Source organism: Gorilla gorilla, chromosome 1 (assembly GCF_029281585.2).
Source record: "Gorilla gorilla gorilla isolate KB3781 chromosome 1, NHGRI_mGorGor1-v2.1_pri, whole genome shotgun sequence".
In the NCBI taxonomy this organism is placed as follows: Eukaryota; Metazoa; Chordata; class Mammalia; order Primates; family Hominidae; genus Gorilla; species Gorilla gorilla.
The window spans coordinates 218299022-218312884 of record NC_073224.2 but is presented as its reverse complement, the minus strand read 5'-3'; the positions used below and the strand labels follow the sequence as shown (position 1 = coordinate 218312884).

At 52.9% G+C, this 13863-nt stretch overlaps 1 protein-coding gene across 2 annotated transcripts in view; it reads left to right on the top strand.

Annotated features, from left to right (window-relative positions):
• Nucleotides 1-13863, top strand: part of ALPL (alkaline phosphatase, biomineralization associated) — a 69540-nt gene that overhangs the window by 26201 nt on the left and 29476 nt on the right. The gene's annotated exons all lie outside the window — the stretch shown is intronic.

Genomic DNA, 13863 nt, shown 5'->3' with positions numbered 1-13863 from the left:
GGGAAAGCCCTAGGCATAGAAGGTGTTTAGTCAAGGTCAGCTGGATCTTAGAGACATAGGGCAGACGCCTGAGAGAGGCTGGGACAGCTCACTTGGGGTGATGAGGTCTCCCATGAAAGCATTTGGGGTCTGGATTTCAGGGTGGTGCTGGTTTCCTCTCTGGCCACAGCCTGCAAGCAGCGAGCCCTGTAGGAGAGGAAAGTTTGGCTGGGTGTGGGGGCCTCACCCGGGAGTCCCGGCACTTTGGGAGGCTGAGGCAGGAGGATTGCTGGAGCTTAGGAGGTTGAGACAGTCTGGGCAACATAGTGAGACCTTGTCTCTACTACAAATAAAATAACCAGCCGAACGTGGTGCTGTGTGCCGGTGGTCCCAGCTACTTGGTCTCTTGCTGAGGCAAGAGGATCGTTTGAGCTCGGGAGGTTGAGGCTGCAGTGAGCTATGATCGTGTCACTGCACTTCAGCCTGAATGACAGAGCAAGACCCTGTCTCAAAAAAAAGAAAGGAGAGTGAAGCTGGATGGGCCAAATACTGGGGCTTCTGAAGAAGTCAAGACCTTCAGGCAGACAGGAAGCTCATGACACTTAGCTTTCTCGTTTTCTTTAGCTTTTTAAACCACTCTGACTGCTCCTGAGTGGAACAAACTCTCTCAAAGAAATGATAGCCCCAGCCCACTCCACTCCAGTGACTAGGAGAAAAAGCAGTAGCACTGGGCCCAGGCAGATCTGGAGACATGGCTTGGCCCTGCCCCTGTTTAGCAGAGGGACCTAGGGCAAGTCACTTCACCTTGCTGAGTCTCTACTTTCTCCTCTGAAATGAGTGTAGTGGTATTCTCCCTCCAAGGCCTTTTGTGTAAAACCTACTAGAAAGGTGAATTATAACCAGTCATTACCAAACTGAAGGGCCTGGAAGGCAGAGCTTGTACCTGCAGGTCCTGTCACAGGGCTGGCACACAATAGATGCGTGGAACCTGGTGGTCAAAGGGTTGTAAACCTCAGTGGACAACAACCTGTCAGAAAGTGAGGATCTGAGTCCTGCAGGGCTATTAGGCAAGTCCAGCCCCAAAACTTTCTGTAATTCTAGAAGTTTATAGATTCCAAGTAGAAAGTGACTTGTAGGAAGTTGGACTCTTACATTACCACATACTTGAAACTTGTCAGCTTTAGCTTGTTTGCAAGATTTTTCCTCTGGCAGAAACAGCTGGCAGAATATGAATGACCTGATTTGGTTGCTCACAATCTAAAGGGCTGAGAAAAACTGGCTGAGCTGCAGTTCTGAGGTCAGACTCTGTGTTCCAAGTAACAGAAAAGCCAAGACGCACAATGGGGAAATTAATTGGCTCATGTAGCCAGGATGTTCAGAGGAAGGCTTCAGGCATGGCTGCATCTAGGAGCCCAAGTGATGCTATCAAAGACTCAAGGTCTCTACCTTTCTCTAGTCCATCTCTGAGAGGTTGCTTCCTCTTCAGGCTATACAAAGTGCCCTTCCCCACCACTTCACACCCTCATAACCCAGCAGGCAGAGAGAGTCTTCCAGTTGGAGCCAGTCAGGGTCCACCTGGAGCTGGAGGCGGGATCAGTCTCACCCAAACCAGGCTGAAAGGGGGAGGGTCACTTCCCAAGGAAACTTGGTGGTATTGTTAGGAAGGGGAAACAGACTCTGGGTGGCCAAAAATGACAGTAGATGTCCACTCCACTCACCAGAGGGAGCGCAGTGGAGAGCCATAGAAACTTCTGCATTGTACCTTTTGATTTGCAAGATTCCTTCCCTTCTTTTTTTTTTTTTTTTTTTTTTTTTGAGACGGAGTCTCGCTCTGTCACCCAGGCTGGAGTGCAGTGGCGCGATCTTGGCTCACTACAACCTCCACCTCCCAGGTTCAAGCGATTCTCCTGCCTTAGCCTCCTGAGTAGCTGGGATTATAGGTGCCCGCCACCACGCCTGGCTAATTTTTTGTATTTTTAGTAGAGACAGGGTTTCACTGTGTTAGCCAGGATGGTCTTGAACTCCTGACCTTGTGATCCGCCCGCCTCGGCCTCCCAAAATGCTGGGATTAAAGGCGTGAGCCACCGTGCCCGGCCAGGTTCCTTCCCTTCTAAGACGCTGATACTGGAGGCAGAATGGAGTTTATTATCCCTGCTCTACAGCCAAGGAAACAGCCCTTGAATATTCAGCGAGGACTCTGACTTGTAACCCTGGGCTGCCCCCAGTGATCTCAGCCTCTCTGTGCAGAATTACAAGCCCAGAGGAGCTGACCCAGGAGGGAGAGGCCAACGTGACTGAAGCCCCTCCCTTTGTGGAGCGGGCACTCTGTCTAGATACAAGAGGCCCCCAGGAAGCTGCGATCACGGGAAAGTACACAGGGAGCTGAGAGAGCAGCATGACATGAGGACCAGCCACAGGGCAGCAGCCAGGCATGGCTTCCTGCAGCTCTCATTGCCAGAACCACCCCCCCCACCGCCACCCCCCTACACCCCAGCAGAGTGAGCTCAGGCAGCCCCACTGAGGCAGGGCTCCCTGTGCCTGGGATGGCTGAGGCACGAGCTCTGCCATTGGTGACCGAGGTTGTCCTGGCATGTGACTGAGATGGGGGTGGCACGTACACTGGACATGGAGCTGGACGGGCCTGGCCTGAATCCCAGCCCTCCCACGTGGTTGCTTTGTGACCCTGAACCTCCCTCCTGTTCTGAGCCTTGGTTTTTCCTCCTGAGCCGGAGCTGATCATTTGCGCTTCACTGGAATTCGAAGACTGGGTGAAAAGCCCCCGGCGCGTAGTAGTTGCTCCATAGAGTTTCTCCCTCTTCCTCTTTGGGTCCTGTTAGTAGCTATGTGACCTTGGCCCAGTTCCTTGACTTTTCTGTACACTGGGAGCAATGAGGGCGTTGGTGTGAGGACCAGATGGATTTGCATGTAAAGCGCTTAGAGCAGTGCCCGACACACTCGTGATCACTGTTACTTCTGGCTAACACCTATTGTTTAATGCGTACCAGGCCCTGGGTCTTTCTCTCCTTGTTTATTGTCTCACTGAATTCTTGTTCCTCCGGTGACGTAGGCTCTCACCAGGATGTTCCCCATTTGACGGGTGAGGTGGTGTGCCCAAGGTCAATGGGGGCCTGCTGAGCTGCGTGCCCTTGGGTGGGACCTCACCTCCATAGGCCCCAGTTTCCTGTCTGGGGCTCTCGGCGTCAGCCCTGTCCTACTATGTCCCAAGGTCGCCGCGGAGATCAAACGCAAAAGCCACCGGAGCCTTCTGTGGCCGGCTGGAGCGTCCTCTGGGAATGCGAGGAACGCTGTTATCTGGAGCCCAGCTGCCCTGAGCACTGTCTCTGGGAACACCCGCGTCCTTCCTCCTCTGATCTGAGCCCTCTGCGCCCGCCACCCAGGGATTCGGCTTGTGCTGGCCGCTGCCCAGCAAGCTACAAGTTCATTGTCCCTTTTCCCACAGCCCGGCGCCTCCTCAGCCTCCTCTCACAGGGCCTGCGTGGGGCCATCTGCACAATGGACACATCCTCTGCTAGGGGGAGGGGAGTGGGGAGAGCCGGGATTGGCCAATGCCCTGTCTTGAGGATGAGCTGAAGGAGGGGATTATGGGTGGGGGTGGCCAGGGTGCGCCCACCTGGCCAGGGGCAGAGCCAGGTCTTGAATCTGGGATCCTCCCCTCCCTGCCACTGCAAGCCCCAAGTGAGTGCCACTGCAGGGCTGGCTACAAGATACTGTGCAAAGATCAGAAGACACTTGGACCCTAGATGTGACATTCTCTTGCTGTGTGACCTCTGGCAAGTCACCTCACCTCTCCTGTAAAGTTATGATTATAGGAAGCCCTCCCACTGGGAACCGTGGTGCAGATACAATGAAATAACATTTGGGAACAGCGTGTAGTGAGTGTGAATCAAATAGCAGCTGCACGCAATCCCTTCATCTGCAAAAGTATAATGTACTGTGTAATGTACATATTGCAGAGAGGGCAAATGGTGGTTTGTTTCCAGTCTTGCCTCCTGTTTGAGGAGTTTATGCTTAGTCCTGGGAGACAGAAACATCCCCAAGTAAGGTTGAATTCTGGCTCGCTCACTTACTGGCTGTGTGACCTTGGGCATGCTCCTTAACCTCTCTGTGCTTCTGTTTTGTCATCTGTAAAATGGGGATAATAATAGTGCTTACCTTGAAGGTTGTTGTGGGGATCAAGTGAGTTAATATAGGTAAAGTGTTTAGAACAATGCCTGGCACATAATAAGGTCTATGAAAAGGTTTGTTATTATTAATCTTATGAATACAATGATAAAATATGTAAAATAGGATTTTTCTAAAATAGTCTCAGTTTGAAATATTTTCATCAGTTGCCGCAAATCACTAATGTACGGAAGTCCAAGACATTGGCATCCACGCTGCGCCTTGAACACTGCCTTGCCTTTCCAGTAATTGCCCCCCAAATCCTCAGCTGGTTAGTGGGGAGACCTAACCCTGCCCCTGATGTGCTGTGTGACACTGGGGAGGTTGTGTACCCTCTCTGTGTCTTCCTTTTCTTTTTCTTTTTTTTTTTTTTTTTTGAGATGGAGTCTCACTCTGTCACCCAGGCTGGAGTGCAGTGGCACGATCACGGCTCACTGCAAGCTCCACCTCCTGGGTTCACGCCGTTCTCCTGCCTCAGCCTCCCGAGTAGCTAGGACTGCAGGTGCCTGCCACCCAGCCCGGCTAATTTTTTGTATATTTTTAGTAGAGACAGGGTTTCACTGTGTTAGTCAGGATGGTCTCGATCTCCTGACCTCGTGATCTGCCCACCTCTGCCTCCCAAAGTGCTGGGATTACAGGCTTGAGCCACCGCGCCGGGCCTGTGCCTTCCTTTTCTTGTTGTTTGTGAGAGCAAGGATGGGCCGGCCATGTCTCCTAGTACCAGGGAGGCTCCCCCTGCAGAGGGCTGAGGGAAGTGCTGGAGGAGGTGGTTGGCGAACACCGCAGATGCAGTGCGTGCGCCACCCTCCCCCACCGCTTTCTGTGCTTGGCATCTAGGCTTGGCACAGAGTGAGGTGGCCTGGGGCAGAACATGTCCTTTCCATGGCATGGCAGAAGGCTGTGTGCCTGCAAAGCAGCCATGCTCCACCCCCGACCCCTGCCTGGGCACTGCGGGCCCCAGGCATGGTGTCTCTGGGCCCTGCTATCTCCCTCCCCTGCGATCTCCCTACTGCGCCTCCCTGCTGCCGTCTCTCCTGCCACCAGTCCTCTGGCTTCAGTCCTCTGCCCACAGAGTTGGTTTGGGGCATCATGACCGTCCTGGAGCCTCAGGGACCCCCAGAGAAGCTTTGGCTTCTCTGAACCCAGACCCTCAGAGTTTCTGATTCCAGCTCTGCTATGTGGCCTTGAGTAAGTGACAGTCAGAGCCTCACCCTCCTCGCCTGTAAAATGGGGCTGGCAATGGGGCATGTAGTGAGATGAGGCATGCAGAGGGCCTGCTCTCCACCAGGCCGTGCTTGGGGAGCAGAGCCCTTTGTGGTGGGTCCAGGCTGCCCCTCTGTCCTGAATGCAAGCCGCCTGCTCGTGCCTTTCTCCCTGAACCCCAAACCCCGCACATTCCTGCCTCCTTGCCTTAAACACTCAGGTCCTGTTGGGAGTGTCCTCGCTCTCTCTCTGCTCATCTCAACCCCATCATCCTTCCAGCCTGGTGCTCGACCCACCCCCACGGACACTTCTGGCCCATACCCTGTCCTAGATTTTCTCTCTCTCCCCTTCAAGATGGAAAGGAAGTGTCAGGCTACCTGGCAGGTTACTCCTTTCTTCCCAAGTGAGTGTGTGAGGGAGAGAGAGATCTGGCTCTCTCTGGAGATGGGAGCCCTTTGACTGTAAGAATAGGACCTCTGCCGCTTAAGAACAGGCCCCTCGAAGGGAAAGTACTCAGCAGGCGGGTGAGCTTCTGGGTTCTAGAGTCTCAGAGCTGGAAGGACTGTCTGCAGCCATCCAGGTGAACAGGTCTCTGGGAAATCCCAAAGCACATGGTGGCTTGACCGAGTGGGCGGGGAAGGGTCCATCCGTTCTCTGCTCCAGCCCCTCATCTGCCCCACTTGCCCATCTCTGCCCCGCAGTCCATCCACCTCATTTGTTCCCCCTCCCCATAACCCTAGCCCCTGACTGACATTCACTCAGCACCTACCACATCCCAGCCTCCGTTTTACACCCTTGTGTGTATGAAGGCATCCTTACAACAACGCAGTGGCTTCTATTAGGTGGGGAGGGGTGAGGTCACCTGCCCTGAGCTGCCCAGCTGGTGAGGGGCAGAGGCAGGATCAGAACCCAGGCAGCCTGGCTCCAGCATCCATCTTCACCGCTGCTGAGCTGTCTCTTCAGCCACCCACCCTCTGACCCCATCACCCTTCCACCTAGTGACATTCCCTGGCCACCTGGCCTGTGCCGGCCTCTGCCAGCCGCGGGGCTGCTGCCATCAGCAGAGCAGGATTCCAGCTCCCTAGGAGCTCACCATGGTGAGAGGGTGACAACCTATGATTCTCTAAGGCTCTGATTAATTTCACCAAGGGCTTCATGGCACTGGGTTCTGGGAGCTTGGGGAGGAGCCGAAACTGCTGTCTGGGCTGGGGTAGGGTAGGGAGAGGGCAGGGGGAGGGATTCATTGGTTGGACAGCATGGGACATTCTAGTCTGGGAAGCACAGAGTGCAGAGGTGTTGAGGCTGGGAGCGCTCAGGGGACAGCTGGGTTCTCATCAAAGCCCTAAAGATGCAGTGGCTTGGCACCAGGCCTCTGGGGTACTTCCACGTCTGTTTCCTGCCAGGATGGGGTGCCGTCAATGGCTAGAAGTCTGAGCCTTACTATAATCCCCAGCACTGGCCCACTGCCCTCTAGGGAAGTCTTTCCTTGGATCTGACCTGCAGCCCACTCTGAAACCACCACACATTCCTGCCCAAGCACTTCATCCAGCTCTTCATGACAGCCATAAATAACTTCCTCCAGTAATGAATACAGTCCTGGCCAGCAAGGCTTGCCAGAGATGCTGGGCTTGGCGGAGAGAGGAATTCCATGTCCCTTCCCTGTGACTCTGCAGCTGAAATGTTACTGGGCTGGTCTTCAGCAGGGCTCCCTCCCTAGGCAGCTGTGCAGGTGCCCCCCAGCCCCTGCCTCATTCCTCATGCCCACCAGGGACACAAGGGCGACTCAGCACTCCTCTCTAGCCACAGCTCCTTGGAAGAGCCCAGAAGGCCCAGCTGACAGGCTAGGGGATGCTGGCTCCAAGCTGACTCAGTTCCCTATGTGTGCCTCTGGTGGGGAGCAGCTGAGAGATGCAGGGTCTGCTTATAGTGGTTCCTCTCACCGGGCAAGGCTTTCCTCCTCTTTAGGCCTCAGTCTTCCCATTTGGACAATGGGATGATCTCTAAGACAAAGTTCCCCAAATGAATCTGCTCAGAAAATGACTTGTTAAAAATATAGCTTCCAGCCAGGCGCAGTGGCTCACGCCTGTAATCCCGGCGCTTTGGGAGGCCGAGGCGGGCGGATCACGTGAGGCCAGGAGTTCAAGATCAGTCTGGCCAACATGGTGAAACCCTGTCTCTACTAAAAACAAAAATTAGCCGGGCATGGTGGTGGGCCTGCAATCCCAGCTACTAGGGAGGCTAAGGCATGAGAATCGCTTGAACTCTGGAGGCGGAGGTTGCAGTGAGCCGAGATTGCGCTACTGCACTCCAGCTTGGGTGACAGAGCAAGACTCCATCCCCCCAATCCCCCCACCAAAAAAATACAGCTTCCAGCTGGGCACAGCGGCTTATACCTGTAATCCAAGCATTTTGGGAGGCTGAGGCAGGAGGATCACTTGAACCCAGGAGTTCGAGACTAGCCTGGGCAACATAGTGAGACCCCACCTCTATTTTAAAAATGTAAACATTAACCAAATGTGGTAATGTGTGCCTGTAGTCCCAGCTACTTGGGAGTCTGAGGCAGGAGGATCGCTTAAGGCTGCAGTGAACTATGATCGTGCCACTGCACTCCAGCCTGGGTGAGAGAGTAAGACCCTGTCTCAAAACAAAAAATAAAAAACAGCTTCCCAGGCCCTGACCTGGGAGATTCTGACCGAGTAGGTCTGGAATAGGAGAAGTAGGAATTTATTTAGGGGGCTGTTATGTCTTTCTAATCTGTCCTTTTAAACTTGCGTATAGTCGCATCCCTCCACTAAACCCTTTTTTTCCCCAACACTCCCTTTATTGAAATCTCATCAGCTCCTCCCCAAAAACCTCACGATATAGACAGGGTAGGGACGATTAGCCCCTCGAGAACTTTTCACAAATATACACACGTTTAACTACCTCTCAGGTCATGATAAAGACCGGCCGGGCAGAAACACTGTAATCCCAGCTACTCGGGAGCCTGAGGCATGAGAATCACTTGAACCTGGGAGGTGGAGGTTGCCATGAGCCAAGATCACGCCACTGCACTACGGCCTTGGCGACAAGAGTGAAACTCCATCTGAAAAAAAACAAAACAAAACATTTCCATTGCCCCAGGAAGTTCCTTCATGCACTGCCTAGTCAATCCTCCTCACAAGGTAACCACTTGGGAATAAGACTTTTTCCATAAGCACCTCAAGTGATTTTTGTGGTTTGGGGCATTTGGGAAATCGCAAAAGACCTTCCCAGCTCGGACAGTCTGGGGCTGTGTGCTCTAGACCGGGGGCTCCCTAAGGGCAAATACCTGACCCTGTGAGTCCTGCCAGGTACAAGCTGGGGCATACCAGCTGATGCTCCCTGGAGGCACATCAGTTTATTAGGCTGCTTGGTAGAGCCTTGGAGGGTGTCCTTGGAGCAGGCCTGGGAGCTGGGTGGGCTTGGATGGGGAAGGCCCCCGGCTGAGCTGAGGTGGAGAGAGCTTGGCACAGGGGTGTCCCTGGGTAGGTCCCACATGGAGGCCTGTGCAGGGCCTGGCCCAGTACCTGCCATCAGTGTGACCCTGGGCCATCTTCACCATGGCCAAGTGGACCTCCATTTTCTCACCTGTAAAGGGGGACAGCTCTGTCTCACTCTCAGGGTTGTTAATGAGGACACAGCAGGTCAGGTGTGTCACAGTCAGCACCTGGTGCACTGTAGTTCTTGAATGGGAAACCAATGTTAGACGCCAAAGGAAACAGTTTCGGAGGTGCAGGGACTGACCCAGCATCACATACCTGGGAAGTAGTGGAGCTTGGGCTTGGATCAGATTTGCTGGCTGTGTGACGGCTGACCCAGTGACTTCACTGCTAGGCCTTGGTTTCAAAATGTGGTGACTGAGAGTGGCGCTAAGGCCCTAAGTTTGGGTCACACTCTCACCTAAGTGAGAACCTGACCAAAAAGGGGGAATTTTAAAACAAAATTATGAGCTGGGCGTGGTAGCTCACTCCTGTAATCCTAGCACTTTGGGAGGCCGAGGCATGTGGATTGCCTGAGCTCAGGAGTTCAAGAATAGCATGGGCAACATGGTGAAACCCCGTCTCTACTAAAAAATACAAAAAATCAGCTGGGCATGGTGGCATGCACCTGTAGTCCCAGCTACTCAGGAGGCTGAGGCATGAGAATTGCTTGAACCTGGAAGGCGGAGGTTGCAGTGAGCTAAGACCGTGCCACTGCATGCCAGCCTGGGCGACAAAGTGACACTGTCTCAAAACAAAAACAAAATTATGAGAGGCTATTGTTTTGGACTAAATGCATACACTAGGCCCCAACAGACCAGACGAAACCTAAATAGAGTCACTTGTGCTAAATGTGATATCATCAAACTAAAACTTTAAAAAGAACACATAAATGCTAAAACCAAGTTTTGTTTTGTTTTGTTTTTCTTGTAAACAGGACATTCCAACATTAAAAAAAAATGCCCTCTAACCCTTAAAAAAAAAATCTAAAGTCTTTATTCCCACCTTACGAAACCCACTGTCCTACTGTTTCCCAGTGGGTTTCGAGACCAAATAAGTACATTTACAATGGTGATAGTGACATCAGTGACTCAAGTTTTGGTCAATGTCTCAAAATTTAAAAAATAACTAAAAGAAGGGAATTATTAAATCAAATCTAGCCTAATGCTGCCTTCTTACATATTTTAAGTTCAGCCTAGCGGTTTCTCTACATTGTAAACTATAAGCAATAGAGGTGTAAACAGACTATAGCCTACACTTGTGCCAATCACCAAGTTTTGGGATTTTTTTTTTTTTTTTTTTTTTTAAGACAGAGTCTCACTCTGTCGCCCAGGCTGGAGTGCAGCGTTGTAATCTCAGCTCACTACAACCTCCGCCACCCGGGTTCAAGCGATTCTCCTGCCTCAGCCACCCAAGTAGCTAGGATTACAGGCGCCTGCCACCATGCCCAGCTAATTTTTGTATTTTTAGTAGAGACAGGGTTTCACCATGTTGGCCAGGCCGGTCTCGAACTCCTGACCTCAGGTGATCCACCCTCCTCAGCCTCCCAAAGTGCTGGGATTACAGGAGTGAGCCACCATGCCCAGCCACCAATTACCAAGTTTTAGCCAATCAAATGTCGCCAACTGTTCAAACCGTGTTCCAATGACAAGTGCTAAGCTGTAACCAATCTGACTGCACCTCACTTTCCTTTCTGTTCATAAATCTTCTTCTACCAAGTGGCTGCGCTGGTGCCTACTCCGGCTCAGGAGGCTGCCTAATTTGCAGATCAATTAATTAATTGCTCAATTAAACTCTTGTGAATTTATTTTTTTATATTTTATTTTATTTTATTTATTTTGAGACAGAGTCTCGCTCTGTTGCCAGGCTGGAGTGCAGTGGTGTGATCTCAGCTCACTGCAACCTCTAACTCTCTAGTTCAAGCAATTATCCTGCCTCAGCCTCCCGAGTAGCTGGGATTATAGGCAGACACCACCATGCCCAGCTAATTTTTGTATTTTTAGTAGACACGGGGTTTCACCATGTTGGCCAGGATGGTCTCGATCTCCTGACCTCGTGATCCACCCACCTCAGCCTCCCAAAGTGCTGGGATTGCAGGCAACTCTTTTAAATTTAATTCAGCTGAAGTTTTTCTTTTATCAATAGGGCTAATAATCCCCACCCTGCCAGTATCACTAGGATGTTGTGAGGATCTGACGCAATTTGAGTTACGGGAATGTTGAGAAAGAAAAGGGCGTAATGGAGTAACGAGATTAGTTTTCCTGTTATGGTGAGGTCAGTGGCCTTTCTGGGGTCAAGAAGAGGGGACTTTCCTTGGCACCAAGAGGGTAAAAGTGTCTCCTCCTGACCTTGGGTATTTTGGACCATGGGATCTGAGGTGTACCAGGAGACAGGAAGTGTGATCAGAAAAGGCCTGGTCTAATGGTGCACAGCTGTGCATGTGCCAAGTGGCTTGACCTCTCTGGGCCGTTTCTGAATCTGTGAGATGGGAATCATAACCACTCTCCTGACTTCATAGGATGTTTTGGGAGAGACTGGATCTGGGTTGGGGAGACAATTTTGGAAGCAGAAAAGGCCCCTCCGTGCTGGCAACAGCTCGTCCACCTCCAGCCTGTGTGTGCTGCCTCCTGGGTGACTGCTGGCTTTAGGCCAGCGCCTGGCAGGGCTTCACTAAAGCCTCCGTAGGCTGCTGCTATCTCAGTTCTGAGGTACGGGCCGTGGAGACCCCCAGATTTGGGCTTAAATCCCAACTCCACCATTGCACCTCTGAGCCTCTGTTTCTCTGCAAATGGGGATACTAGTCCCTAGCCCAGATGGGGCCTGGTACACAGTTGGTGCTCAATAAGAGCAGTTCGTCGTCTTCTGAGCGTGGGTGCATCCCTCTGGCTGGGGTAAGCACCAACTCAGATTTCTAGGCCCATAGATGGGCTGGAACAGCTGCTGCTGTTAGGGGAAAACCTACTGTGTTACTAGCCAAGGGGTTCCCTTCCGTGTTTTTACCCCACAGGGCACCTGGCACAATGTCTAGCATACAGTAGGTGCTTTGTCCACACTGGCTGGTCAGTTACCTCCGAGCTGACAGAAACTCTGTCCCGTTCCCGACTGTTTCCATAGAACCTAGCACAGAGATACTCAGCAGGTGCTCTGTAGGTGTTTGGGAGTGAGGAATGAATGAACAAAGTTGAATGAACAAGCATCGGGCCCTCCCCCGGGGCCCAAATGGGAGAGAGGAGCTTCGTAGCCTGCTCCCCCTCCCACCCCAGCACCCCGTTTCATCCCTCCTGACTAATCCACAAAGATTAACCCAGGGATAAAGCGGGTCACGGCCACTGACCCAGGGCTTTGGAGCTAGTGTGACCGAGTGTGTGCAGGGTGTGGTGGCTGCTCCCAGGGGCCCCCTTTGCCCCAAGATGGCCCTCCTGTCCCCCATCCTGGATGTGGTCCTCACGGTGGCCCTCAGCCTCCTCCTCCTGGGGCTGATCCTGGGCCTCCTTTGTTTCTTCACTTGCCGCCTGGCCAGGCCGCTCAGGTAGGGGAACTCAGCTGGCCTGACTCCCCCCGCATCCCGCCAAATTCCCCGCCCTAAGCTCGTTCAGCTTCCATTTGTTCTCGTGAGACGGAGCAAGTGGGGCACTCATCTCTCTTACTCTTCACGGTGGGGAAACCAAGGCCCGGAGAGGTTGAGCCCTGGCGTCAGCCTGGGCTTAAATGGCGCATAGTCGAAGACTAGCCAAACCCTCTGCTGGGTTTCCTAAGCTACAAAACGGGGGCTCTTCATCCATATTGTGAGATCAGGGATGTAAACAGCATGGGGCTGAGTGGAACATGAGGGCCTAAGAAATGGTAGTGACACGTTTGTCCCATTCTTCTGTCATTTGCCCCAGATCTTCTGAGACCCAGCCCAAGGCTGGCTTTCTGCCCCACTCCAGGATGCTCCCGGGCCCTCTGCCTGGGTTGCTGAATCAGTCCTCAGAGCTAAGGCCTGCCTGGCTCCTCAGCCCCCTGCACTGAACTGCCAAGTAGCTGCTCCTCTGGCGCCACAGCCTAGCCGGGGCTTCTGCACTGGCCATGCGTAATCAGGCTACGGAGGAGCCGGGAGCCTGGCAGAGAAGGGAGGGAGGGGGTGGCGATGGGGCTGACACACACCCGGAGGTCCCATTTTAAGCTGGCAGACATTGGCGGAGGGTGGTGGGCAGCCGGGGCCCCCGCAGCCCCAAACTGGGCCCCTCCGCTTCCAGGGCTGCCACAGAGCAGCCAGGAGCCTCTGCGCGGGGGAGGGGTCCGAGGGGTGGGGCCAGCAGGGAGGCTCTGGGTTCTGAAGGCTTTCCCAGGTCCCCACCCCCTCCTTGTCCTGAGCGGAGGCTATGGGAGAAGGCACCTGCCTCCAGGCCAAGCCTATCTCAATGCCTATCCCTGGGGCCAAAATTCAGAGCATCCCAGCCTGAACTGGTGGCACTTAGGGAACTGCTACCATGTGCAAGGGCTCGGGATGCAGAGATGGGTAAGATGATGGTCTTTACGCTCACAGAGCTTCAGGCTAGCAGGGAGGAGACAAACCAATAACCGGAAGAATAATCATGTGGGGCTGGATGAGCCTTTCAGCGCTCCCGGGTCACTACACTTTTATTTTTCTTTATTCGCTCACCTGTCTTGGACCCTTGGTGCAGAGAGAGTGGGATGCGTTATCTCACTTAGCATATGACATACCCAAATAAGCTCTCAGTTCTTGTTTTATTTATTCGTTTTTTCCTTTGTCCCCACTCCCTGCCTCCCCACTGCCATTCCCACAGCTCACCGAAGTCCCTATGCTAATGTACTTAATATGGCCTTGGAGTTGTAAGTGTCCTTGTACGTTACACAGCATTCTGTCCGTGCGGGTGGTTTGCACTTACATACACTGCGTTTGATTCTTTACATTCATCACTCAGTCCTCTGCCTTTAGACTCCACCACGCTGCTGTTTTGACATCTAGTTTTAATACTACTGCCACGCAGACATT